This window comes from Peromyscus maniculatus, chromosome 3, assembly GCF_049852395.1.
Source record: "Peromyscus maniculatus bairdii isolate BWxNUB_F1_BW_parent chromosome 3, HU_Pman_BW_mat_3.1, whole genome shotgun sequence".
Taxonomy (NCBI): domain Eukaryota; kingdom Metazoa; phylum Chordata; class Mammalia; order Rodentia; family Cricetidae; genus Peromyscus; species Peromyscus maniculatus.
The window spans coordinates 12,397,894-12,424,468 of record NC_134854.1 but is presented as its reverse complement, the minus strand read 5'-3'; the positions used below and the strand labels follow the sequence as shown (position 1 = coordinate 12,424,468).

The 26,575-nt window shown below is 35.8% G+C and overlaps 1 protein-coding gene across 4 annotated transcripts in view; it reads left to right on the top strand.

The window, feature by feature from the left end:
- Positions 1-26,575, top strand: part of Foxp2 (forkhead box P2) — a 532,232-nt gene that overhangs the window by 52,863 nt on the left and 452,794 nt on the right. For all 4 annotated transcript variants that reach the window (XM_076566185.1, XM_076566194.1, XM_076566190.1 and 1 more), the window contains exon 2: positions 25,381-25,523. The gene's annotated coding sequence lies outside the window, so the exon portion shown is untranslated. The remainder of the gene's footprint in view (positions 1-25,380; positions 25,524-26,575) is intronic.

Sequence of the window (26,575 nt, the reverse complement as noted above, 5' to 3'; positions counted from 1 at the left end):
AGAATAAAGCCCTGTGCAGACTGAGGCCCAGAGCATTCCACTGTAGAATAGGTAAACTTAGAAGAACCAGTTAAAGAGACAAAAATAAGGCAAGAGGGTTATAACGAAAACTCAAAGATTATATATATTCTTTGAGGATCCATCTATATAAGATTTTCAAGAGGAAAATGTTATAAATGATATGCAATGCTTGTAAGTAAAGAAAAGAGAGATTGAAGTTCTCTTTCTAGAACTCTGGTGAGGCAAAGAGATTGGCATGGCCACAGAAGAGGACTAAAGGAGAGACTTGGAGACAAATCCATGAGGTTGGGCATCTACAACCCACTCCATAATCTCTCATTGTTCTCAATTTCATGCATTTGTTTGAATAAAAGCATGATTATTGTACCTTTTTTGATGGATCTTCTTGTGTTTTTATTTTTCTATTCTTTATGTATTTTATGTGTACAAGTAGTCTGCTTGAAAGTATGTATGGTCCACAGGTATATTCCTGGTGCTCAGAGACCAAAAGAAGGTAGGCCTCAGATCTCCTAGAACTGATGTTGCCGATGGTTGTAAACTGCCAAGTGGGTGCTGGGAAGTTAATCTGGGTCCTCTACAGGATTAGCAAGTGCTCTTAACCACTGAACCATCTCTCCTGCATCATTCATAGATTCATTTTTTTTCTACTTTTGTTATTACTAATTTTTTTATTCATTTTACCTGTCAACCACAGATGCCCCTCTCTTCCCTCCTTCCACCCCCCAGGCTTTCTCCTCCAACCCCCCCATTCCCTCCTCAGACAAGGTAAGGCCTCCCATGGGGAGTCAGCAGAGCCTGGTACATTCAGTTGAGGCAGGTCCAAGCCCCTCACTCGCAAATCAAAAATGTCATCTAGCAAAATAATCTAGACCCCAAATCCCTATGTCTCAGTGAATGTATTTATAGTTATATACATAGTTAGAAGCCATTAGATTTTAGACTTTCACCATGAAATAGGTTTTATGCACTTATTCACAACACACACACAAAGGAAAATTCATGACAGAGTTAAAGCTAGAGAAAGTTACCTTTCAGCCTTGTCCATGCCTTAAGTGTCCAATCACCTGATACTTCATTTTTAAGGTTTTTTTTTCCCCCCTATTTCTCACCAATTTAGTAGATATCTCTCCTTCAGTTTATCACAGCATTATTCTGGAACTCTGACTTCTTATAAATTTCATAAATTTTATGCTTTCTGGTTTAATATATCATAAGCATCTCCTGTTTAAAAATAAATTTTAAGCGTAATGTTATGATCATCAAATAGAGATTCATTTTGTGTAAACATTCACCACAGTTAACTGATTTTTTGAATACTATTAGATTACTTGCTTTCCTTTTTATGAATTTTTAGTAGTTCTTTGACTGTTTCGTATATGTTTTGATAATAATTACCTCCCTCTCCCAACTCTTTGCAGATCTACAATCCTTCCTTACCCAACCAATTTTGTGTCTTTTTTTTTAATTCTTCTAGACCAATTGGTTCTCTCTAAATATTTTAGGATGTGTGGTTGTCTAACAAAGTGATTTATCAGGGACTAACTCTTATAGAAAACTGTCTCTTTTCCAGTAACAAGAAATTGCCAATAGCTTTATGGATAGGGGCTGTAATGTGTGCCCACCTTTCTTGTCCACTGTGGGATTTGGTCTGGCTTGGACTTGCACAGGTTTTTACATTCTCTCCCAACCGCTGTGAGCTCATATGTGTAACTTCCTGCTGTGTCCAGAATGTCCAATGATGTTTCCTGGTAGTCATCTACTTAGGTTGTCTTTTACACTCTCTGTGCCCTCCTCTGCCGTGATCATTGAGCTTTTGGAGTGGGGTGCAGTATATATGTTCCTTTTAGGGCTGAGAATTCTTCAGTCTCTTATTTTCTGCACCTTGTCCAGTTGTGGGTCCTATATTGTCAGTTCCAATCTTCTTTAAACGGATGCTTCTCAGATGAGGTAAGGGAGATGCATTATTGATGGGCATAAGTTATTTAACATCTCCCCTGGGGCCTATGGCCTGTGTATCTATAGGTTCTTAGTCCAGTCATAGTGCCAATTATTGACTTCATTTTGTGTCAATAAAGAATTAAGTCCAACCAGAATGTGGTTGGTTATTTCCATAATATTCATGGTACAATTGCACCAGTCAGCATGTCCTGCCAGGTCAGTCATTACTGTAGCTTGCAGGGTTCATAGCTTTGTAATTACTGACATTTACTTTGTCCTCTGGTAGCTTGCATAGCATCTTCCCACACTAGGAAAACTGGGATGGAGGAGGGATGAAGCTTGAGAGTCTGTACCAGGTTGATTTTTGCCATGGTCTATGTGGTTTCATCAGCACTAGGGTCTTACAGTCAAGTTCTGGAACCACAAACAGTGACAATAGTCTGTACACGGCAGGAGGTTGTCTATTGAACCAACAACTTCAAAAGAGATAACCCATTCCTGGCACTGGCTTTTTCTTACTTAGCCTCTGGTGTCTTGTAGGGACATTTCTTGTCTGGTTCTAGGATAACTTCACAACTTCCCCTTCTTATTGTAATTAAAGCCATTAGTCACAGAATTTGTGCATCATACCTCTGTGTATATATTTAATTCGTGTTTATTCATACTGGTAGAATTGTGTTAAGACACAGAGCACATCTCCATGTTTCTCAAAGAGTTATTACCAATTTCTAGTCCCTCAACCATTACCAGATTGCAGTTTCTTGATTTCCAGTAGAATCAGATTTTAATTAGTGTTCCTGCTAATGTGATGACATGGGTGACAAACTCATATTTCCCTTCTGAGCTACACTACCACGTGTGCACATTTTGACCAAGCCTGTCTTGTAGGCAAAGGACAAATTGAAGAGGGAAAGGGCAGGAAAAAATGAACGTGGAACCAGGATCCGATGCTGTCAGCCAGTCCAGATGTGCCTGGTGTTTCTTCTTCATTAGAATGACAATATAGACTTGAGATGTATTTACTTATGCTCAGCTTCTTTCACCCTTTCATTTTTTAAAAATGTAACATCTCAAGGGAAATATTTTTTTTACTTATTTGTATGAAAACTACATAAGAAAATATATATAAATTCTAAACACATATAAAAGAGTATCTTTGAAATTTAGTATCAGTAAATGCAACAACCCAAGGAATGCTCAAAAAAGAATGTTATGCTTTCAATATGTCTCTGATTTGGGGAAAATAAAAGAAATCTTAGAAATACTGATTCCCTTATGCAATGACTGGTGTCTGTATATTTGTGGTGTCATTTCTATCTAACATTGTAAAGCACATATGGGAATTCCCTCCCCGGTGTGCACCTTGAGTCATGGATAGAGAAATGTCCCTTCCTCTTCATTAAGGAAGTTTAGAGGTAATTATCATTTTATTTAAACATCTGTCGCATGCCTAAGACTTCCCATTCTTTTTCAACATAAAAATGCAAATGAGATCTATTAATGATATAGAACAATGCAGGGTTGGTATATAAGAAATTGTTACATCAGGACTTGGTTGGAATGGTGGCCTTGGTCTTCTCTCATTATATCCATTACAGGTTAAAGTTTTTGTGGCTGAGTAAATTAGCCAATGCACCACACACAGCACCTACTACATTTGTCTTCCACAATAAAATATCCAGGTCAGCACTCTTAATTCATGAAATGTACTTTTTTGTTTGTAAATGGGGTTTATCTTAATGCAGAGTACAATTCTGGTCCTTAAAATTTGTTCATACAAATGAAATAATTTACACATGGTCTGAATTTTTGCTTTCTGTTCCTTGTATTTAAAAAATTTATCTTTGGCAAGGGTTGAATGAAAAATTTAAACTCATCTACAAATTTGAAATAAGTAATTCTCAAAATTCAGAACATTTTTAATCCTGACCTGGTGCTCCAAGTTTAAAATTTCACATATGATCTCTCTTGACAGATCTTAGTGCAAATGCTGGTGTACAAAACATTGTACATCAGACTACATGTGCAAGATGGATAGGAAATTTCAATGAATTTTCTTTTTGGACTTGTGTTCCATCCCCAAAATATTATGATATTCAAATATTCCAAATTAAAAGAAATATCAAAAATCAAAATTCTTCTGGGTCCAGTCATGTAAGATATTGAAATGTCAGCCTGTAGTGTCATATATCCTAAGATTTGGTTATGTTTCCATAGTTATAATATGGTAAAAGACAGAGATTGTGCTTTTAAGGTTAGAATTTATTTAAAAAGATTTTTTTCCAAGACTGTAAAGTTTCACTAGTTTAAAAATCTGGACAGTAGCCTTTTGAGGCTATTTTGAAAAAAGTAAAAAAAAAAAAAAAGATGAAATTGTCTCCCAAGAATTTGAACAGACATTGACTGAGCAAAACTCATTACAGCAAAAGTTTAAAAATAATTAGAAATGGTAGCAGTAGTAAACCCGACTCTTTTCATGCAGCCTAATTTTGCTAGATTTTCATCATAATGGGAGCAGCTAGAGATAATTTTATTTTAGTATCATAACACCAATAAAAATAGGGCTTTAAAATGATATAATATAGATCTTTTGGGTTTTTTTTTTTAGACTTTATACATAGATACAGTGTTAAAGATTCCTAAAACTACCTGATTTTTCCTATACATGCTTAGGTACACAGGCCCTATTTGTAAATTTTAAATTACTGGTTTAAAATAAAATATTAACCTAGGAAAGTGAATTTTATAAATTTATGTTTCATCATAATTTATGAATATATATTGTAGAAGTAACACCAACTTGATTTATTACTTTTAAAAAGCTTTACTTTTAATTATGTTCAATTGTGTGTGTATGTTTGTGTGTGTGTGTGTGTGTGTGTGTGTGTGTGTGTGTGTGTGTGTGTGTATGCATGTATGTGTATGCATGTGAGTGCCTATGGAGCCCAGTGATGTCTGACTTGGGTACTAGAGACTAACCTCAGGTCCTCTGCAAGAATAGTATAAGAATAGTATGTACACTTACCTACTAAATGATCTCTCCAGCTCCAATTTTATTAGATTTATATAAAAATATATATTATCTGACATACATTTTCCTAACCTTCTCTACTGTCTTCCTGAGCTTGCTTATCAGATGTCATTATGTAAAGATTGTAAGGGTAAGGGGGCAGAAATGAAGAGGATAACTTTTGGTCAGACAGGGAAAAAAACTACATTCCAAATTAAAATACTTGGTGGAGATATTTATGGATGAAAACTGATGCCTTTGTAGAACTTATTTGAAAACATTGGCTCAGTACTACATCATACTCAGAAATGTCTCATGACTTATTGGTTCTTCCTAAAACATGGCATCACTTCACTAGAATTTAATAGAATATGATATAGTGATTGTTTGCATTTTAAAAATGTTGCATCAACACTCTGATATTGAAATAGTCAAACTTCCTATCTTAAATCATCCTTTATGCATTGGAAGTTTTTGCCTATGTCCTGCAGAAAAAAGTGATGTTTGATGACCTCAATGAATTAGTGAGAAGTAATGGCTCTATCCAGGGAAAACAGAATATTTATACTATCATATTTTAAAAGCCTCTTTCCAACTTGGAAGGAAGAATCAGATTTTCTCTTCATATTCCACAAGTCATGGTGCTTTTATTTTTGCTACTTATACAATATATGATTTTTGGTATTACTTTTATTTAATTTTTAAATTATTTGTAGATTTATTTATTTTTATTTATTTAATTATTATTTTATGTGTATGAGTGTTCTGACTGTATGTATTTTGTCTACATGTATCACATGTGTTCCTGGTACCCACGGAGGTAAAATAGGGCATCGAACCCACTGGGACTGTAGTTACAGTCATGATCTGCCATATGAGTGCTAGGTATCAAACCCTGGTCCTCTGCAAGACAAGTTCCTTTAGCTACTGAGCCAAATTTTCAACCTGGCATTACTTTTAAAGAGGTATAATTTATCAGAATAATGTTTCAGGGCATTTGCTTAAATTCTTTTATTTAGTTTTCTCTTTTAATTTGCTCTAAAACTCCTGTAAAACAGAGTTATTTAAACTGGTGATGTATTAGTTACGTTTCCTGTTGCTGTGATAAAATATCCTGACAAAAGCAGCTTCAGGTAGGGTTGACTTTGGCTCACAGTCTGAGGGTACAGTCATTTGGGGGAAGTAAAGGCCTGGGGAGCTAGATGCAGCTGACCACATTGCATCCTCAGTCACGAAGAAGACAACAAGGAATGCTCAGCCAGCTTACTCCTTTTAATGCTGTTCAGAAATGGTGCCCCCTCATTTAGAGTGGATCTTCCCACTTCAATTAATCTGTTAAAGATAATCTCTCAAAGGCATGCCTAGAAGCTAACTAATGAATTTAATCCCACACAGGTGTGCCTGAAGGGTGTCTGGTAGGTGATTCCTGATTCTGTCAACAAACAATACTAACCATCACAAGTGCATTTATCAAGATACTTTGGTTTCTTTCAACAGCAGTGTTTTTTGTTTGTTTGTTTTTAAAGGAGGCTGCAACTCCTTTCAGATGGTTACATTTTTTCTGCTGATTGACTTCAGTGGGATTCTAGGCTGTGAGAACTTTTGCAGTAATTTGATGCCTTGATAGAGCATGCAGTGACTCACATATTGGCCCTAGATAAACTGCTGTTCTCATCCCACTAGTAAAGCAATTCAAATGGCCTCACATGACTTCAAGAGGAGGGAGGAGGTCTAAGCCCTGCCTTGGGCCCAAAGCAAGGGCCAGGAGTATTGAGCAGGCAGTAGCAGTCATCTTGCATAAAGATGATTAGAATGTTTCCATCGCTATCAGAACTACACTGAGTTAGAGAGACTGTGACATCACATACTGTTTTGCTCATCTTATCACCTTTTCTAGAGTGGGCCAATTTGTTCAGTGAAATAAGCCTTTAACTCACTTGCATATGGGACTGTGTTTCAGGTTTTTTTTTTTTTTTTTTAAACAGTAGTTTCAAAGTGAACTGCATATTGTTCTCTTTTACAAAGAGTTGACATGAATACTATTTTCCTGAGTTCTTAAGTGCATAAGCATCAGAACTTTGTACAGTGGAAGACCCTTTAATCAGCCCAGACATTATATTGTATTAGTAGAAATAATAAAATAATATTTTTGTGATCTTAAAAATTAATATAATTTTTGGTAAAAGTACAATTCCATAAATGCAGGCTAAATTCTGATACAATTTCAAGGAAAAGTCTTTATAGAAATTACAGTACTGCCTCACTTAAGGTGGCTTATTCTTTTTCTGTCAGAGAAAATCATGCTTAATTGTCTTAGTGCTGGACATTCATATTCTCATATCACCTAATAATTTTACACAGGAAGAGTCCCAGGAACAAATTACAAATTCTACCAGTAAATTACAGCATATTCTCAATGTAAACATAACAGAGTTCTTAAAATGAGTGCTTAAATGGCTAAGAAATTAATGAAATTCTATTTTTAACTACCTGCAACACTATGGAATGTTTATGGTGGCATTTCTATTGATGGTTCCTTTGCTGGAGTGATTTGAATTGCTCACCAGACTCCACAAGATGAAGAGGTCTATCTGAGCTTCACATTGCACTCCCAAAGGGCTGAAATAAAATTATCTACATGTTTCTTAAACTATGACATTTAAATTTATCATTGAAATGTAGTCAAGGCTAGTGTAAAATAGAGGTCTACAGTATTGTACTGCATTAAAATTTTAAATAAATGTTTTAATTATATCTTGAATTTTATACTAACAAATAGTATTTTGAAATGCTTCATTTTATGAAATGAAATATTTGCATATATTTTAATAGCTTTGGTCATCTATAATTTTACCACAAAAAACTAAAATGATTACATTATTTCTTACATTGCATTTGAAATTTAATTTTTGAATACATGAAGAGTTTAGTAATCTAGAACTTTTAATCCCAATGTGGAAATTAGGATTGAACAGAAACAGCAAACCAATCATCATGTAGTAAGCTTTCAGCAATTTTCATTTTTCTTGAAACTTTCTTATTCAAAGGTTCTCTTTTATTGAAAGACTTGAGGGTATATGCAGATGCTATTCATGGTGTTTTTTTTCCAAAACCTTTTGAAAGGGCTTGAGTCTTCTAAAGGTATTAATGAACTATTTTATACTACTAGACTATTCTTTAAATAATGAGAAATTTGTTTGTTATTCATATGTGTTCATAGTTTGGGATTGGGTATCACTTAAAATGATAGTCTTCATTTGCTATAGCCAGATAATAAGGTCATGGGAATATTTTTCCTCACAGACTTAGTCAATTTCATTGACCTGAGAAAGCAAATGAAATACCTTTGGGGGTGAATACAAACTAGATAGTGAATGCTTTGTAACTACCTAGTGTCTTGACAAAAGTCGGTCATTGCATGCTACCTTCTTCACAGCTATGGTGATTCTAGACCTATCAAGTACTTTCTTAGGTTGGAAGACTGGCCTACATGGAGAATCAATGAATGCTTGTAGAAACGGACAGATGGACGAGTAAGTCACTTGATTAATCTTTGTAGGCAATGGTAGATTGAAGAGGCTGTGGGATAATGGCTGAAGCTGGAAAGCAGACAAAGGGGAAGAAATTGACATTTCTTGCCATGCATCAAGTGAATTTTCATTTCATACCTTTTAAAAAAGTGGGAGCATCTTTGGAATGGTTGTGCATAATATAAAAGGGAAAAAACTTTGGGAATGCTAATTGCTAATTTGACACTATGACATAAATTTGTCATGGCCTTTGAGAAAAATCATAGTTGTTGCCATGGTTGTATATGACAAGCAGGAAAAACAATAGACATGTTACTTGGCAACTGCCTGAAATAGCGTGATTATCACTACAGAGTCTGAGGTGGAAGGAATCTTAAAGGTCGTCCAGTTCAGCCTTGGTCTGACCACTTGCACTCATTATCACTCTAAAGAGAGTTACATAGTTGTGGGAGCCTACCCATTTCTCTGTGGGAGGACTGCTCCCACTTTCTCACCAGGGTACTCTTTAGTAGAGAGAAGCAAGAAATATTTAGATAGAAGGATAGAGTGGAGAGAAACAGAAACACAGGATAGCTTCGGGAGGGCCTGGATCAATATCCATTGGCCCCTCCTGTCTCTTTTAAAGTGCCTTTCATAGGAATGCCAAGGGATAGAGCAAAATACAACCCTCTAGCACAGCCAAGGGCAGACTGACCCTTCCAATCACCTGGTAACCACATATGTGGTCAAACAATCCTCTAGTGCAGGCATGCTGGGTAAAGCAAGCTCAGATCTCACTAGGAAACCTTTGTGGGCCTTCACACATAGTTAAAAAATCTTCAAATTCATCAAAAATCTTCTTAAAAATTAAAATTCACTGATGAAATTCTGTGAAATTAAAAAAGTGCTCTTTAAGTTTTTTAGGTTAGAGAATATGATACTGGATTTGTAATGAAAGAATTGAGATTTATTTTACAAATTAACTATGTGTTTGTTCTTCATCAGTCTTTATGAAACACAAATACATTTTTACTTCTCCTCTTTTGTGTGTGCACCACCGTGTTCCTGTGGAAGTTAAAGTACAACTTAGAGGATTCAGTTCTCTCTCTTCTCCATGTGTGTTGCAGGGTTCAAACCAGGTTGTCAGGCTCAGACACAAGTACATTAGCTTCCAAGCATCTCATTGTGTCCTTGATTAATCTTTTATTCTGTGAGTTTAAGATCACTAAACGTAAGATGAGAGTTTAAAAAGTTTACACTTTTTCTTTCAATTTCCTCAGGTTTTTTTCCTTCTACTAGTTTAACTGCAGTTACCTTTTGAAGTTGAATATAGTTTGTGCAGAGGGCAGGAGACACATCATTGACATAATATAGTAAAATTACAAAATAAAGCTTATTAAGAGAAATAGTGCAGAATATGTTTGATTCAGAACTCGGGTTAGTAAGGACTAGGCCTTGTTCCACACTACGTTTTTCCAAGCACCCTCTCATTGCTTCCTAGGGATAGAATGAAGTCTTCACTTTCTCTCAGATAAAGATGATGGATTCAAGCAGTCACATTGTGTTTCTTGAAGAACTATTCACTTGTAAGGAGAGGCAGGTTCATAATACCATGAGTTTGAGGTGATTTCACACATTTTTGTTGTTACTTTTTGTTTATTTGTGTTTTTCAAGACAGAGTCTCATTATGGCCAGGGTGGCCTCAAACTCAAACATCTGCTTGCCTCTTCCTCCTGAGTGTTGAGATTGAAGGCCTGTGCCACTGTGATTGGCTTAACGTCACACCATTTTTGATATTTACAACTTTGAACTACAGTGAAAACCCTGTTATGGCAGGCCTGGGGAGATTCATCAGCAATCAGGCAGCTTGTCACCATGCCCAATAACCTAATTTGATTCCTGGATCTCATGGGAGGACAGAACTAATTCCCTAACAACAACAACAACAACAGCAGCAGCAACAACAACAGCAACAACAACATTAAAAGCTTCCAGGGCAAAGCCCCACAAATACATACATTTTAAATTGTGTACATTTCTGAAAAGAAACAGTTTCGACATAATTTAGTAGGAATTATTATTTTTGAGTGTTTTATTCCAAAAATTATTAGAAATGTTTAACATTTTGGCAGACTTGATCTCTTCTACATCATCTAACAAGTTTTAGTTTCTAGTCCCTACAATTTCTTTCCTTTGACACTGTGGTGCCGTCTTCTATTGGTGCCGTTCTGACATTTGGCTGCTATCTTTTTAATCTCCTTTGTAGGTTACCCTTTCTTGGCCTCTCTAACTAAAACCCATAGATGTCTTCTTCTTCTTCTTCTTCTTCTTCTTCTTCTTCTTCTTCTTCTTCTTCTTCTTCTTCTTCTTCTTCTTCTTCTTCTTCTTCTTCTTCTTTGTTATCTGTCATTTCCATAGTCTTCTGAGGACAGCATGTTCTTATCAGAATTTTGCAAGTAATGATTCTTAGCTGGTTTAGAGATACCTGTTTTCACTGAAAATCACTGTCTTTTTTAAAATTTATTTATTAAATTTAATTTTACATATCAGCCATGGATTCCCTTGTTCTCCCCACTCCCCCGCCTTCCCCCCAGCCCACCCCCCATTCCCATCTCCTCCAAGGCAAAGACTCCACCAAGGATTGAGTTCAACCTGGTAGATTCAGTCCAGGCAGGTCCAGTCCCCTCCTCCCAGGCTGAGCCTAGCGTCCCTGTATAAGCCCCAGGTTCCAATCAGCCAGTTCATGCACTGAGGACAGGACCCGGTCCCACGGTCTGGATGCCTCCCAAGCAGATCAAGCTAATCAACTGTCTTATTTATCCATAGGGCCTGATCCAGTTGGGGGCTCCTCAGTTATTGGTTCATAGTTCATGTGTTTCCTTTCGTTTGGCTATTTGTCCCTGTGCTTTTTCCAACCTTGGTCTCAACAATTCTCCCTCATACAAACCCTCCTCTTTCTCGCCAATGCAGAGATTCACGGCTAGGCCCCAGGTGGAGCTCCGGGAGTCTAATTAGCGAGAAAGAGGAGGGTTTATATGAGCGAGAATTGTTGAAACCAAGGTTGGATAAAGCACAGGGACAAATAGCCAAACGAATGGAAACACATGAACTATGCACCAGAGGCTGAGGGGCCCCCAACTGGATCAGGCCCTCTGAATAGATCTCTGAAGTATTCGAAAGCCACCTGGCCAAACATCCTAATCGTCGTGCTAGAAACCCCATCCAATGACTGAGGGAACTGGATGCAGAGATCCACAGCCAGGCCCCTGGTGGAGCTCCAGGAGAAAATAAATCACTGTCTTGAGTGATGCCATTCTTGTGCACATTGGCTTTGTTTTAGTTTGCCCTTAGTTCTCACTGTGCTTCTGACCAGTACTCCAAACAGATTGCTTTTTTCCCCTCTATTCTGTATTCAGAGAAAAGACCAAACATATTCCGACCAAACACCACCCATTCTTTAATGTTGAAAGCCCTTTTAGCACTTTACTCTTTTATTTGTTTATTTTAGTTTAGTTCTGAAAATACATACTAATTTATATTTCTTCTTCGCTTTCCCATTTATTTCTTCTCCATTTCTCTTATCTTAGTTTAGGACTTTGCTTTTTCTTTGTAGACAACTACTTATCATCCATCCAAATGCATATGGCATTTTCCATCCCTTTTTCTGTGCAATACCAATTTGCACGGAATTGTGCAAATTGTGTCCTATCCCTGGTTTTCATACAGTTGTTGGCTGGCTAGTTCTGGTAACTGTTAGTATTGAAGATAGAGTCTGGAATATCACACACCTGCAGGTTGATTTTACTTACTGAAGTTAGAAGTTACAAGTGAAGAAGGAGCCAGTATTAATTTAAAAGCCCTTTGATAAATCAGTAATATCAGGGAGTGCCACTTGGGGTTGTATACGTTACTGTTAAAATTGGGGTTCTCTCTAAGAGTATTCAGTTTTATAAACAAAACAAAAAAATTAAAAATACTCTGAAGAAAGTTTATGGACAATTTTATTAGAAGAAAAAAGAAAAAGAAGAGGTAGGGGAGGAGGAAGAAGAAGGATAAAGATGAAGCAGAAGCAGGAGAAGGAAAAGGAGGAGAAGAAGAAGAAGGAAAAGAAGGAGAAGGAGAAGGAGGAGGAGGAGGAGGAGGAGGAGGAGGAGGAGGAGAAGAAGAAGAAGAAGAAGAAGAAGAAGAAGAAGAAGAAGAAGAAGAAGAAGAAGAAGAAGAAGAAGAGAAGAAAAAATAAAAAAAAATATAAAGAAAAACTGCAACTCTTCACATCCTCCCAGAGAAGAAAGTTGACTGACAGGAAGAAGGTAGTCATGGAATTTGTAGGCAGTCACATGATAGAAGAGAATGGGAAGCAGTAACTTAGAGAATGAGTGGGAAAGCCCAGACTCACCAGGAAAGCATGCCCAGACAAAAGATAACAGGATAAAAGAGAAAAAGAAAAGTCTACAGATTGAGTAAAGCCTTATAGGGGCCCTTCAGAAACTTCACTGGAGGGGTTCTGGGGAGGAAAACTAAGTTTTCTCTTAAAGGGATAATTATGGCTTAAAGTAGATTCACTTCCACATGGGTTGACCCTTATCTAGGCAATTGACCAACCCAACAGGAATGGTAGGTCTCCACCCAGACCAGATTCCCTTCTGTTGACCAAAAGGAAATAACTGTCTCTTTACTAATCTCCTGTGCTACTGTAACAATTTGATTAATTGACATAAATGAATAATTCATAACAATGTGGTATGCGATTATTAGCATAAGTTTTCCATAAAACCTAATGAAAAATATTTATCATAGTTTCAAGGTGAAACCAAATTAAAATAACCTTTTCATAGGTAGAAATAAATTCTCAAAATTTTTTTCATTTCAAAAGGTGCTATTTAGCATGCACTCATAATTTGATTAGTTTGAAAAAAATCAATAACATTAGGCATTTAACTATCACCAGACTTCTTTTATTATTAATTTCTCATTTATTTTGGATATTTTGTTTAGCAAAACATTATATTCATTCAATAAAAAATAAACTATAAATTATTTTAATCCTCAATCAGATAAGAAAGGCTTATCAGTAGGAACTTCTTGCTATAATTATTTTATGTAGATATGTGTTAAAATAAAGATAAATGTAATGATGGCCAAAATTTGTATTAATTTTAGTGCTCTCAAATTAAGAACAGTAATTTTATTTAATATTTTGAAATAGTAAGGAAATAGAGGCTGAAAAAGGAATTTAGTTTTCAAATTGATTGTCTTGCAAGCATTAGGTTGGGTTTGCAGAACCCATATGAAAATGCCAAGTGTGGTGATTCAAATATTTAATTTCAGTGCTGGAGGAGGGAGGTGGAGAAGCCTTCCATTAACATTCACATTTGTGTACATATGCCATCTCATTAGCAAGCTCACACACACATACATATACAAAATACTAAATATATAGTAAAATGTGATACTAGAAAATTATTTGAGGCCTTTTAGTCAATATACTCTATGTTTTAGCAACACCAGTAGCTTTAGTGTGTATATGTGAGAGAAAGAGAGGCAGGGTCTCATGTAGCTGAGGCTGACCTCAAACTCATTACTGAGCTGACCATGACCTTGACTCTTTGACCCATACTCCTGCCACCTTCATCTGAGAGCTTAGATTACAGATGTGGACTGTCATGCCTGATTTATGTTGTTCTGGGAATCAAACCCAGGGCTTTTTTGTGCTTTGTGAGTTGAGCTATATCTTCAATAGCATTTTTTGAATTAGAAAGTCTTAGGAGTCAAATGAGTACCATTTAGTTTGTATTGACATTTTCCACTAGGGACCAACTAATAAGTTTCTACTCTATTGATAACTTTCAACTGACAAGTGTGACTGATTTGATTTTTTTTTTTCAATTTTGAAAATTAATACATAATGTATGCTAGCCAGGTGTGTCTCTTTAGTACCCAACCGAAGCAGAGTGGATCCTGGAAAGTTGGCTCTTGCATGTTTTTCAGTATGGCATGCAATAACTGAGACCAATTTTTGTGGATATGTTGCCATGAACAAGTTTGGGAAGCATGGCCTTAAGTATTCATTTCTAGTTTTTCCAAGCTAAGCATTACAACTAGTTCCCCGCTGCTTTTCTAGAAGCAATCAGTGCAGGAATGAACACATATACCTTTTTAGATGTTTGTGTCCCCCATTTCCCCCACCCCAACCCTGCCAAATCAGGAGTTAACTTACACACACTGACATGTCCTGTTGTCTCTTTGAAGGCATACCCTGGAGACTGCTCTGGCATCAGTATGTCTTGTACTACCTGATCATCCTTCCAGCTGTGTAGTGATGCTCATTAAATAGATGTATCAGCACTGTTCACCGATGGCTTTTTTTTTTGAAAACAGTGTTATCACCTGTTTAGAAAAGATTGTATTCTTTTAGATGATGTCTACTTTAACAATGTTAAACAACCTTCTGAACTCCTCAAACTTGCTATAGTTTATTTCGTTTTTGGTCACTTTCCCTGCTGCAGTTTTCCTAAATATCAATGTTTGTTCCTTGGATGAACTGTTGTGTGTCTAACTGGGCTTTTATTATGCAAGCAGAATGGTTTTGATCAGACTGTATTTACATGACAGCCTGGAACTGTGGCATTCGCTCAAGAACATTGTACACGTTTAAAATATTGTCTAAATATTTATCCACATGATGGATTACTGCAGCTTAGAAAGGCAGTTACAACCTACTGAGGAAATGATTTTCATTTTTAAAAATTTGGGAAGGCTTTAAAGCACTGGCCATCCTTTAAATGAAATTTTATTTCTGAAAAACTGAGGGCACAAAACAGACGTGCTGGGGATTTTAAACCAAGTGCCTTCAGGTATACACATTCCTTTCTCTTTCCTGCGGTCAGGTACAAGCGCTCTATCATGGAAAAAACAAACAAACATAATTTGAAAAAAGTAAGAGTGTTATTTTAGCAAGATACTAGCATCCCTTGAGACTGAAATAAAATTTCAAAAGTATCTACTTGAGGTTGCAAAAGTATTTAGAATAAGTGTCTCATTCAAATTAGAAAGATTAATTTTCATAATAAATTATGGATTGCTTTAAATTTGAATGTTATGGAACTTAAAATTAAGAAGTTTTATTAAATTTAAGTCAGTTTGACAATTTGGAAGTTCCTGCTGTTTCTGTTGTTTCATAATGGAAGCAGAGTTTGGGGTCTTAATAATAGAACATTAATCTAAACTTAGGCAATGTGTGTGTGTGTGTGTGTGTGTGTGTGTGTGTGTGTGTGTGTGTGTGTGAATGAGTATATGTATGTATACATGGATATGTGTGTGATGTGTGTGAGTATATGTATGCATACATGGGTGTGGGGGGAGAGAGAGGGGGCGTTTAATCTGGTAGTGCCAGATTGTTTTGCTGGTTACAAGGAGCTTGTTTGATTTAACAAACCTTTTGTGTTTATAAGTGGTTACTGCTCCATAAGAAAGTGCTGCGGATGCTTTGTTTTATTTAAGCAATACCACTCACATCTAGACATTGTACATTTGTTATGATAACATCTTCTGACAAGCAAATTAGACCTTAGAAAGATCATCCAACCTCAAGCCTTGGGCGTCTGATGCTGCTTTCTACAAACACAACTCAAAACAAACCATTTGGTCATGTTCTAAGTTGGATTCTTCATTTTCACATGGAAGGGAAAGGCAGCCTCTCATCTTCAAGGAAATTCTTAGATCCTGAAAAAATCCCCTCGCTTAATTCAAGCTAAAAATAAGAGAGTTTTAAAAAACAACAATGTGACTTCATTGTTTTTAAAATCTAAAACCATATCTTAAATTATAAGAATAGATTAGGAAACAGTTAAGATAGCAGGATCATAGAATGTAGTTATTTTGGTCATTATCCTAGCAATCAAAATTCTTAAACAGTGAAAATTGTGTTCTGGGACATGATACTGTTATTATAATATTATCTGGTACCCTATGGTGTATTAGAATAGTGAAAAGACATGTCTGGTAATGATCAAGCTTTTAAGTTTTCGTGTAAGTTTTCTCATATCAGTTTTCTTGTGCAGGACTGATATTGCAGTAAAACTGCAAAATTGGGAATTCAACATATGGTTAAAGGCAGGGCATGAGCTATCAATCAGTTCTCCAAACAGATTGTCATTTTAAACACACACTTCTACAGATGGTGGAGTTTTGACTGCCCCATCCGAGTACCAATACCTCTGAGACAGCTGTTGCAGATAAACCTCCTTTACATGCTTGAGGTCAAGAGCAGACAAACCTGTTGTACCACCTGCTATTGTGTATGCAAATCTGTTGTTTTGTCATTTCATTAAATGAGAAGAGGAAACAGTCTCTTGTGGTTGTAAATGAGTCTGGAACATCACCTACATGAAATGAAATCCAGCAAAAAGACAATTGTGATTTCTGTTGTGTAGACACGGGAGACTGCATCTATTTAGGCCTTTGTTTCTTCTGGAAGACTGCCCATAATTCAGAGGAATGATAGAGAGGCAAGTTGATGTTTGGAAGAAAGAACAAGGAAGGTGTTTGCTGTCATTGACTGTAGGGTAGTTGTGAAGTTTGACATGCCCAGGAGCTACTGAATACCATGTGGGGCCCTGTACGCTGCATACCTCAGTTTTCATCATCTGGTGAGCCTGCAGCAGGATTTCTAGGCACCGGAGTCAACAACATGTCTACTTTGGTTTGGAACTGATTGATCCACAGAACAGAACGCGCTTGTGGGATCTTCTCTATAGAATGACATAAATGATTGAAATGTTTTCTTTAGGAAAAAAAGCCCCACAAAGTATCATTTGTTTATAGAACTTATTGCTTATGGGAAAGAAAGTGTCAGGCAAGAGTGCAAGGAGTTTTCAGGAAACTTTCACATGAAGTTTGTGAATTATTTTGTTGGAGTTCAGTATGTTAGAAATACAAGTGAGAAAATAAAATTAGTGGAGAGGGAGAGTGGAAGGATTATTTCCTTACTTTCTGTATCTGTTATAAAGGATGGTGGCATATAATGAAAACACATCTCAGAATTTGCAAAATGACAGGAACAATTACTCTGTTGCCATACATTGCTGTGGGGGAAGAAACAGGAAATACTAGAATTGATGAACAAATGTTGCACGTTGTCATTTTAGATTACACTATTTTTTTGTGAAGTTTTTCCTAATTTTTCTTTTTGAGAGCTGTGTAAAATGTGAATGACACAGAAAGTAATGTTACAGATCAGTTAATTATAGTCAAGAGTGTTTGTTCTGTTATAGATTTATTGTTAAGTAGGAGGAAAACAAGATTATTTTCTAGCATGGAAGGAAAATTAAAAATTCTTTCCTGACCTTTTAACCTTGTCAAATGATTTCTCTGCTCCTGACATCGTGCATTATATTTGCAAAGGTTGAAAGTTAACTTTTCAAGGTACCAGACATCATTTTTATTGGGATATTAATTCTTAGAGGTGCTAATCTCATCAAGATTTGTAGGCATTTTCTTTCATAGGCCATTCTGATTTGTAGCTCTTTCTTTTCACAGCAGTATTAAATACCAAACCTTCTCTGATATGGAAGTTCATTAGAGATATGTCTTTGATGGCAGCCCTTGCCTGGCTTCAGTTTCAAATACCTTGATGTAAAGCTTAAGAAGCTATTGTGCTGTAAGCCTTCCTTGATGTGCCTTATTTAGATCTGCATAGTAAATCAAGGAAAGTAAATAACAAGGCAGCAGATGGAAGCATGGAGATAAGACCAGGGAACAATTGTATTTGTATTTTGTTATGATGTTGACAGGAGCTAAAATTCACTAATCTAGTTCAACTGATCTGCATTTCAAAGAAATCTCATTTAGCAGCAACTTGAAGGTTTGTAGGATAAAGTTCTTTTATTGCAGCTTTTATTGCATTCTTTGCTAATTTATCTGGTCAAGATTTAGCCTTGCTTACTTAAAGCTGCAAGCATGTTACAAGGAGTCTTAAATACTATGAAAGCATTAATGTCTAGACTATGGACTGAAGGTAATTACATATCCAGCTCTGAATAGAGTACATTTAGAAAATACTGTTGTTCAAACTCAATTGTCAGGGTAATATAGATAAGGTGTTGTGGTTTTTGTTGCCTTCTCCTGCCTGTTTTTACATCATAGATTTTTCTCTCCACTATATAAACAAGCCAATATAATCATAAACTAGTCAGAAGTCATGTACAAATAAATAGCCATCCCCTAAACCTTTGGTGCTGGTATTGCCTGCTCTTTCCTGGGAATGTCATTGCTTTTATCGTTTGTATGATAACTTAATTTTACTTGGAAATTCTAAACATGCAGAATACTCATATGAGATATGGGTAAATCTGTATTGTAAAGAGTTATGAGAAGTGTATGTAGTGGACAATATGCACATTAATATATTAAGATTTTCTGATGATTATTTGTTATTGGATAAAAGTAGTTAGGTTGAAATATGATCAAATGAATCAAGTCATAGATTTATTCATTTATGTGTTAAATTTTGAGGAACTTGATGATTTGTTAAACTATATAATGGAATATTTTATTTTAAAATACTGTTTATTCAGTTTGAATTTTAGTTTTATTTTTAAATAATGGTTAACTCATTGAGAGAGTTCATGTACATTGGGTAGGCTGCCTTTAATCTTAGCTTCTAGAAGAAACACAAAATTAGTTTAACAATCCATATGAGAGATTCCTATATGATTTTGAAACAAATTGTCATATATTTTTACGTGATTTTCACACAAAAAATAGTCTAATTTTATTCTGTCTTCCAAATTTACTGTTAGCTCAGAACTCCAATGTATTAAAAATCCAGTATTTTGTCTATCTGTGCAATGTGTCTAAGATTTTACAGAATTAAATCAAAGAATGACTTTGTTTCTCTGCATAAGTGATTTGCTTGGAATATACTATTTGGACCTGAAAGCAATGGCAATGGAAAGCTTGATGTAGGGGAGGTGAAGGTCTGGCAAGTTAGCTCCTGTCTCCCACTGAGTTCTTCTGCACCTGCTTTAACCTTGTTCTGTGCTTTAGTATTTCCTTCCAAATGACACTGTTGTTAGGAGAGGCACACACCAATACTGAGTACTCTCTATGTTCAAAGAAGTTTTAATTCATGTGGAAAAGTAATATAACCAGATATATTACACAGTAGATTAAGTGAATAGTTTGTTGCTGTCATTATCCAGAGAGTGTCTTTCTGGCTGGCCTGGGTTAAGCAACTTTCCCTGCTCTCTCTCTCTCTCTCTCTCTCTCTCTTTCTCTCTCTCTCTCTCTCTCTCTCTCTCTCTCTCTCTCTCTCTCTCTCTTGTTTTTGTTTTATTGAGACAAGCTCTTATTCTGTAGCTTTGGCTGGCCTTGAATTTGCAAATATCCACTTGCCTCAGCCCCCTAACTACTGGGAGTAGAGATGTGCATCAACACCCTGGGCAGTAGAGAGTTTTAAAAGGAAGCATTTCAGAAAATGGTACGTGTTTGTTCCTGGATAAGATAATAAGAGAACGTTTGCTGAAAGTACTGATAATGCAACTGAGTTTGAAAGGTATATTGAGATTGGAGAAGTAGAATTCTAGAGGAAAGAGACATTTCAGGTGGATCAGACGCAGGCTTTCAAGTGTGATAAAAAAGCAAATATGGTACATTTCAGTTTGCTTCTGTGATATACTGACAGATCTATGAATAGAGCTGTGCAAATTAGGTTTTTGCCCACTTGACACAAACCAATGTCATTTGGAAAGACAAGACCCAACTAAGAAAATATCTCCATTGGCCCGTAGGCAAGTCTGTGGGGCATTATCTTGATTACTGATTGAAATGGAAAGTGCTGATCCACTGTGGGTAGTTCCACCCCTTGGAAGGTGGTTTTGGGGCATATAAGAATGCAAACTGGGCAAGCCACGGAGAGCAAGCCAGTAAGTAGCACCCTTCCATTGTCTCTGTTTCAGCTCTTGCCTCTAGGTTCCTGCTTGACTTCCTACCATGTCAATGATGATGGGTTATGATAGATCCTATAAGCCAAGTTAACTCCTTCCCAAGGAATTTGCTTTTGGTCAGAATGCTTTATCACAGCAGTAGCAACCAAACCAACACAAGAGTAAACAGACAAGTTTGATGTCAAGAATGAACAGCCTTTAGGTTCTAGGCTAATGGTTTTTTTTTCCTTATTTTTTATTGAGCAGGTTTTCAATTTTAAACAACATTGAATGATGCCCATGCAATAAAAGACAGTGAGGAAATATTTGCATGATTTTCAGTTGAATATATTCAAATTTAGACGTTAATGTGTTTCCCCCTTCTCCTTCTGCCAGTTTAACAGACTATAAAAACATATGCTTGGGAAACCTTGTTAGGTCTGGTAGTCTGCAAAATAATGAGATGATGTTTAAAGATACTCTAGGGTGTGAGGGATATGAATCTGAAATTGTTATTGTAGAAGTGGGGGCAAGGCTATAATTTCAGAGGTAGGAATGTTACTTGTTTTTATATTACTTATGGAGACATCTGGTATTTTTTGGTATATATTTAAGAACACATATGTGTTCTTGGGTAAAAAGGATCAAGATTAAATTCTGGAGATAAATAAAACATTACTAATTTGCATAAGAGTTACTAGCAGAATATTTACATGAAAATTCTAAAGAGTCAGAAGATAATGTGCTGAGAAAGAGGGACTGGGAAACCACATTTACACTTCATTTGAAGATAACAAAAGTAAATATCAAATACTTATTCAAATGTATATGGGTGGATATTTGAAAAAATTTATCAAAATTCAAACCAGATTTCTCTTTTTATTTTATGAGAAAAAGATGTTACATCATACATCATGTCTATAATGTAACATGGTTGCTGGGTCATAGACAATATCATTGAACACTGATGACAAAATTGTGTGGCCCAGGCCCCTTGTAGAACAAAAAATTATTTCTTATAATTTGTAATATTTTAAATACTAAATTAGTTGTAGAATCTTAAAATCTGGATCACTGTCTTTTTCTTTCCTGTACACACACAAACACATCGCATTTACATCTCCTGAAAACTTCTGGCTTCCCAAGACTAAATCTGTTTCCCTACAAAACAGACATGGCAGAATCAGGGACCTTACGGACGGTACGGCCTTGGAAGCTGCCCCTGCTCGGGCCTGTACTTTCGTCTTTGTATACTTACTGCATGACCCTCAGATGCCTCCTCCATTGTTTAGAGTGCACTTTGCCTCCAAAACTAGTACCACTTGCAACCACTGTTGCAAAAGAAACAAACTGGGATTGCAAATGAGCAAACCAGAAACAGATGCCTCCACTGCTCCACTCTTGAATTTTCCCCTGATCTTCTGGGGCATTTGAATCTTCTGTAGAACTTACTCACTACTTATCTTATTGGGTACAACTAGTATCCAACTCAGTTTTCAGAGAAATAAACCTTTGAATGCTGTGAGTAGGCTTGAGATGAGTTAAGACTCTCAGAAAGGAACTACCTAGGAGTGTGTGTACATAGTAGTCACTTTAAGTCAGCAGATAAGTGCAGAGGGGCAAACTTCATCTGTATTTGTGGAAACTGCCTTAGATAGTTTTTCATTACGGAAGAAAGTATTTGAGATAAACAACTTAGAAGGTGGAAATGACTATTTTGGATCACAGTTTCAGAGGTTTCAATATGGAGTGCTTATGTTTTCTGAGTTTGGATTGTCACATCAGGCTTGAAAGGAGGTCTGTACATTTCATGGTTGCTAAAAATCAATGAGAGTGTGAGATGCTCAAAGTCTCCATTATTGAGCACACCTTCAATGATGTAATTTCCTTCCGTCAGGCTCTACCTCTTATAGATTCTACAACCTTAAAATATTACCATAGCCTGGAAACCAAAGCTTAGGACTCAAACATCTATTTGAATTTATCCATGTTGACATAATGGAATTATGTATTATACTCTCCTCAAATATTTATGTTGTGAATTATTACGGGATATAACAACAATCAAATGGGCAATACTTTGTCAATGAATAATCAAATGATGAATAAATAATAATTAGTTATATTTGGCATGGATAAATAGATATTCAAACTGGGGATGTTTTCAGAGTGAAAGGGATAGCTACTCATAGTTGAGCGGTGCATGAGCCACGTCCATCCCAGGCAATCAAGAATGGTCAAACTAACCATTGTTCTCATATCCTCAGGCTCACTGTGTACCAGCCACGTAATAATGTCTGTCTTTTTATCTAATTTAATGACTGTGGTTAGTTACAAGAACTATAATTTCATTATAGAGAATGAATTCACTGTCAAATGTAATACACAGTTTTGCTGACTGATGGTTTGTGTGAATATATCAACTTTATAACAAATTAAGAACCAAAAAAGAAAATTAAGAGGAAAAAGAAGGAGAGCTTTTGAACATGCCTGGGTGGGATTAACCTGACTTCACTAACTGAGATGGAAAGACCCAAGTACTGTGGGTAGCATCATTCCTTTTTTTGGGATCCTGAACCCTATGTGGAGGAAAGGAATTGAGCAGAAGTGTACATTCATTGCTCTCTGCTTCTAGAATGTGGGTAGAATGTGACCAACAGCTGCAAGCTTCTACTCCTGGACTTTTCAACATGATGACCTGTAGGCTGAAACTGTGAACCTGAATAAACTCCTTTTATTAAAGGAGATTTTGTTGTTAGCATTTTTTTTATCTTAGCCATCTGATAGGTATAAGATGGTATCTCAGTGTTGTTTTGATTTGCATTTCCCTGATGGCTAAGACTGTTGAGTAAATTCTTAAATGTCTCAGATATTTGAGATTCTTCTGTTGAGAATTTTCTCTTTAGCTCTGTATCCTATTTTTTAAATTGGATTATTTGGTATTTTGATGTCTAGTTTCTTGAGTTCTGTATATATTCTGGATATCAGCTCTCTGTCAGATGTGGGGTTGGTGAAGATCTTTTCCCCTTCTATAGGCTGCTGTTTGTCTTGTTGACCGTGTTTGATTTCTAAGCAAATTTTATTAAGACACAAAGTGCACTTGCTTGTGCATATATGTTTGGTGCAGGTTGGTGTGTATATTGTTAAGTGCAAAGTACTGCATAGGTTTGGTGTCTATGTTGAATATGTATGTGTGGGTGCTCTGTGTATTCCTATATATGTTGTTTATAAGTTAGGAATGTGGTGAATATGCGTGTGTGGTTTGGTTTTTGTACATGTCCACATCTAAATGCAAATTTATCCATACCTAGGCTTTGTCCTATTTAGGTTTGGCATACTCTTCTCTCACATATGGCACATACTACCATAGGTATTGCTGTAAAGGACATAATAGACCAGGTATACAAAAATCTGCTGAATTCATTCTCTGGCCATTTAAAGGCTCTAAAGGAATGTGCATTGAGCTGTAGTGACTCAGAACACTACAGACCCATTTTCATACTCTGAAAACTGTAGAAACTACCTGTTTTGAACAGCCATGTGGATATGTTGATACAGAAAGTGCATATTGATAAGTCTTAGTAATAAGACTTTTAAATTAGACCAAGATTAACTGGATTTTCATAAAGCAAAGCAGAACAGGTTTTTCTCTCACCCTAAAAAATCTAATCTTGACAGTGTTTTCTCACATAATACTGTTGAATCTTTGGTAATAAAATTTGTGTTGCTGTTTCATCTTCAAATAATCTTGAATTACTCCAAATAAATGGGGTAAGGAAAGTAGCAATTTGTGATTAGACAAATGTTTTTAAGAGGTACTTTTCCCCCTGCATAAAATTTAGTTTTTGTGTTTAGTTAGTCTGTTGTTTATATTGATTCCCATTATTTAAAATTCCCCAAAATATAAGAAAAACATGAATCACCAGTGTGATGTGTTTAGTTCCTGAGCAAAAACAAAGTTTAGAGTACTGTCACACACCTTCCCCAAAACATTAGTATTTTATTTCAATTTTGCCCTTAAGGTCTCCCTCTATATTGTAATATTACTCAGTAGAAGACACTGAATGATTTGAAGATAGGTCACCAGATGTGACCTCTCATCTAGTGCATGTAGTACAAACTGAAGACATTTATCTTAATACGTAATTTTAACGAAGCAGAAAATAGTCACTACCAACTTACATTTTGTAAAAATTTGTATAATAGGTTGTATTTTTTTAAGTTCATGGATGTTTGTAACACCAAAGATCAGATATTCATATAGCATATTCCTCTATCTATCTTCATGAAAAGAATGACTGTATTTCCTAACAGCTAATAGATTTATTAAGGAATTATGATAAAATTAGAGAGCATCTGCATAATGTATTCCGATTTTCCCAGGATGACTTGCACGAGCAGCCGTTTTCCAAGCTTGTGCCGTTCAAAAAAAAACTCCTACTATAGATTTCTTGTTCACTTATAGAACCTGTCCTACATATTTCTGGTCTACCTTAGGCTTTTGAAATCATCTCTTTTTATTATTCCATTAAAGTTTTTAAAAATGGATTTTCCTTTACTCCTTTCTAATCATCCTGTCATTCTTTAGCCTTGAGATGTTAAAATGAATGAGTAAAAATGTTTAAAACGTAATTGTCTCAGCCAGACCATCCAGAGTCATGGATTTGCAAAATTATGTCAGTCTTTTAAAAATACATTTGAGGAGGCTTTTCTAGTCATTTGGATTTTTAATATTAATTTTCTCTTGCTCTGCTGCCTGGCTATGAAAATGAAGAAGTATATAGATGTGGGTTTCTCTTAGTGGTGTTTAAATACTAGGTTTTTTTATATTGATTATGATGTTCGACAAAGCAGTTGCTACATTTCTGTTTACTTCAACCCTAACAGAAAATAGATTAAATTTCCTACTCCCTAATAGTAAGAAAAAATGGTTTAATGCATTCTGTCCCAATTGACTGAAAGTATACTTTCTCCTTAGATCAGACAAATAAGAGGCGTCTGTTGAAGTTTGATCCCCACCTACTCTGTAAATAGAAGAATATTCTGGAGAAAGGAGGATTGCAAGCACAAAGAATAAGACTGTGACATCCAGAGAGAGGGCTGAAGTTCATCCCTCCACTTGTAAGTGATAAATGCTCTGTGTTTTCCATCTGTCACGACAGTTTTCTATTCAGGTTTTAGTGGAAAATAATATGTTGACAATATTGTTTGTACTGTGTCCACAAATATGCAGTTGTTTGTTTAGTAGTCATTGCATTCTGATTCATGTTAATATTTACTAACTCAACTGACTAAGATGATAATTTAGAATAATAATGTTCAATGCAAAATGGATTAGTTCTCATTGCACCTTCTGATGGAGAACTATTAATAACTTGAGAGTGTTTTGATGCAAAGGATATTATTTAATTTAATATTAGCAGTAGTGCCAAGTATAGTCTTTTTGCTGCAAACTCTGTTTTTCCACCTTTGGTGTACCTTTTCATACCCGAGAATATGACCATTGTAATATGTCTATTTAAACCTACCACATGGTAATACTGACATTCCACCTTTTACTTTATCTCCCCTACTGAGACTGTGGGACTGACATGCATCCTTAGCTTACTATGAACTTGTATCAATTTTGTCAGCTAAATATAATGGAAAGAATATTTTGTATCTTTTAGGATTTTTTTTAAATTTTCTTTTCCTTTTACTGAAAATAGCTTCCCCCCCCTCATATAATATATCCTGATTACAGTTTCCCTTCTCTCACCTCCTCCTAGTTCTTCCCCATCTCACCTACCATCTGGATCCTCCCATCAGAAAACAAATAGGCTTCTAAAGGATAATATTAAATGAACCAAAATATAATAAGATGAAACAAAAACTGTTGCATCAGTAAAGGACAAAACAAAGTGGAGGAAAATAGACAAAGAAAAGGCACATGAAACAGATAATGACTCAGAGACCTACTTGATCACACTCTCAGGAATCACATATACAACACTAAACTAGAAGCCTTAATATATATACGAAGGACCTGTATGGTAAAAAGAGAGAAACACACACATGGACAATATACATGCATATATACATGCTAAAGAGAAAATAAGAGAAAATTGATAAATAAATAATTTTTAAAAAACCCTGACATGTTATTATGAGACAAAGAAATTTCAAAGATGTCA